Source organism: Capsicum annuum, chromosome 3, assembly GCF_002878395.1.
Source record: "Capsicum annuum cultivar UCD-10X-F1 chromosome 3, UCD10Xv1.1, whole genome shotgun sequence".
NCBI lineage: Eukaryota > Viridiplantae > Streptophyta > Magnoliopsida > Solanales > Solanaceae > Capsicum > Capsicum annuum.
Genome location: NC_061113.1, coordinates 190,144,802 through 190,148,535, shown reverse-complemented (window position 1 = coordinate 190,148,535; position 3,734 = coordinate 190,144,802).

The window sequence follows — 3,734 nt, the reverse complement described above, 5'->3', positions numbered from 1 at the left end:
AGTTTTGAAATTGCTAATTTGGTCCGAATTGATCTTAATTAATTTTAAAATTTTTAAAAGATATAGTTTTTGAAAAATTGAGTTGATGAGAACTCATTTCTACTCAGAGTGATCGATCGATGACTCGGGTCGGGATGAACGTAATACCAGTGCAATGCAATTACAAAAACTTGACTGGACGTTGACCCTGCGAGCTTATTCATTCATCCCTAGTTCCACCTAAATCAACTTAGGTACTATCACTATCATAACATTGAGTTGATGAGAACTTATTTCAACTCAGAGTGATCGATCGATGACTCGGGTCAGGATGAACGCAATATCAATGCCATGCAATTGCAAAGACTTGATTGAATTTGTAGTTGACCCTGCAAGCTCACTCATTCATCCCTAGTTCCACCTAAATCAACTTAGGCACTATCACTATCCTAACATTGAGTTGATGAGAACTCATTTCAACTCAGAGTGATCGATCGATGACTCGGGTCGGTATGAATGCAATACCAACGCCATACAATTGTAAAGACTCGATTGGATTTATAGTTGACCCTGCGAGCTCACTCATTCATCCCTAGTTCTACCTAAATCAACTTAGGTACTATCACTATCCTAACATTGAGTTTATGAGAACTCATTTCAACTCAGAGTGATCAATCGACGACTCGGGTTGAGATGAATGCAATACCAACGCCATGAAATTGCAAAGACTCAATTAGATTTGTAGTTGACCCTGCGAGCTCACTCATTCATCCCTAGTTCCACCTAAATCAACTTAGGTACTACACTATCCTAACATTGAGTTGATGAGAACTCATTTCAACTCAGAGTGATCGATCGATGACTCGAGTCGGTATGAACGTAATACCAACGCCATGCAATTACAAAGACTCGATTGGATTTATAGTTGACCCTGCGAGCTCATTCATTTATCCCTAGTTCCACTTAAATCAATTGCTATGAAATCTATTACAACAAACGACTAAGCTACTGAAAATTTTCAAACATGTATATATATGTTGCAACAGATGATATATATGATTTAATTATCAAATAAATATTTGCATCTGTTGTGACAAATGATTGAGCTGTTGGAAATTTTCAAAAAAATATTTATATCTGTTGTAACATATGACATATCTAATTTTATTAATTATCAAATGAACATTTTTATATGTTGTCACAAATGACTGAGCTTTTGGGATTTTTAAACAAATATTTATATCTGTTGTAACAGATGACTGAGCTATTCAGATTTCTAAACAAATATTTATATATGTTGCAACAAATGACATATCTGTTTGAAAATCTTTTCATCTCTTTTAATTTTAAAGCAAGAAGTTTCTGATTCGAGTAGATAATATCAAGTAGTAGTACTTACTACTAAAGACGGTAAAAAATATTTCTTGGATATCTCAAAAGTGAGTTCATTGAGCAGTCTTGTCTTGTCTTTTCAATGTCAGTAGTCTTAGTCTTCCTCGTACCCCTCAAATTATTAATGAAATTAATGAATATTAAAAACCACCACGTCTACATACACAATATATCTATAGAAATTATCTCATCTCTTCCTTCAGCTGCAGTTTATTTTATTCAACTCTCATCTTTTTCTCTCTTCTCTTTAAGGTCACAACCTTTTTTCTCTCTTTTCTCTTCTCTTCTCATAAAGATCTTTTTGGATCTAAACCCATCCATATTTTTCCTCAACTTAAATTTTTGTTTTGATCCCCTTTTTGATATTAAGATATGGTTCATTATTGCTCTTTCATTCTCATCTTCTTCTTTGTATGTTATTTACATCTGTAATTTTTAAATTTAATTACTATTTACCCATATCATATTTATTAAATTTTTTTAAGGAACTTGTAAGTGTTGAATAAACAATTCGAGAATTTTTATTACAATATGAGAAAAAAGTCATTTGTTGGCAGTATCATTTTTTTTGTATGTATTTTGTTTGTTTCATTATTGTTGATGCAGTTATTAATGTTGTTGGTAGGGTTGGCATTGTTGGAACTTGTGGTATTGTTGATGGTTCTGGCATAAAGGATGTTGCTTCTTTGTTGTTGTTGATGTTGTTGGAACAAATGTTTTTTCTTTTTTATTGATATTTATGCTGTTGTTAATGTTGCAACAGATGGAGAAACTGTTGGAACAAATAAAACCACCAGAAAGGCTGGTTTGATGTATTCCATCAGACTCCACATCTGTTGCAACAGACTCCACATCTGATGCAACAGATGGACAATGTTCTTTTTGTGACATCAATTTTTCCTCTTATTTATAGATATAAGGAACTGACAGTTGATCAACTTTTGACGGGCTGTCACAAGAGGCTGCAGTAAAGATGGGATCAGAGGAATAAGTTGCTTGTAGATGGAACCACTTCATATGTGGGAGGTATGTATTACTGATAATGTTATCGTGGAAACACACATAGGGTGCATTGATTTTGTGAATGATGTTTTTGCTGATTAGTCATAGACCGTTCAAACAAGATGTCTGCAATTTTACAGTTAAGTTTGGTAGGTCCGAACTGATAAGGCTGAAGGACCATGAATATGGTTCTGATAGCCTATTAAGATTTAATGTCGGTTGTTACTCATGTTTATTTGTTAAGCATTGTGAAGGGATCTAATTTTTGTGTCATTGTAAAGAGATTTAATAGTGATTGGACTAACTTTTAGGGTACATTGGACCCTTAGAGGGCCTTTGAAGCTTAGCACTGCATCTAATAAGAACGGAAAACCAATATATTTATTTCCTAACCAAAATTTATATGGCTGGATTTCTCGCTCGGGGTGATGATTTTATGCCAGAATGTGCGGTAGGAGAATGCTTTCAAAGGAAAATGGGTGGTTGATGGAGGACTATATCATCTGAGAGCTAATTGAAGAAGAGACATAGGGTAGAAAGTAACTTCTAACAAATATGGACGATGAAATTATCTTAACAGATGCGAGATCTGAATCAAGTGCAAATATGAAAGTGTATATGGTAATGTAATTTCATCTGTTGTGTCTCTGAAAGAAAAACAATGTAGATGGATGCTTTGCTAGGGAGCTGTGTGATCGGGATTATCACCTAGATAGAAAATAGGATAATACCAACAAAGAAGCCTTACGGGCATCAAGGGTAGAAATGATGTACAGCAAGTCTAAAAAACTTATGCCAATAGCAACTGCAGTTAAAATAAGGAATCTAAGCGAAGACGACAAATTTTTGAATTTTAAATTTCATCCCATGCCTTCTTGTTTGTGTTTTCCGATTAGGTCCACTGTCGTTGACCTGATCGAAACCACAAACGATATTGAAAGGCAAATAGAGTATCATTGCTTCCTTACCAATATGGTTATAATTGATTGTGTTTTCTTGCCTTGACATGCTTTCAACATTTCTTGGAGAAGATCAGATGCTTGTTGTAGTATGTGAATCTCGATAATTTTCAAGCTTGCTCCAGCTTGTTGATTCTGTATTCAAGCTGGTAGTTGCCCTCTTCAAAGTTGGTAAAGAGTTCCTCGTCTCTTGTGAGCTCGATTAGGAACACTACCTTCAAAGTTGTGGCATTCTAGAAGCCCTTCAGAACACTTTCTTCAGAATCCTTAAAGGATACATGGAGGGTCTCTGTGTTTGTTTTAGGTCAAAATGTGTTGATGCACGTTAAAGATGTGGTCCCAAAAGTTGAACAACACACTTTTATCTAGCTTTGCTCCATGCATCTTGCTCAACCAATTTGA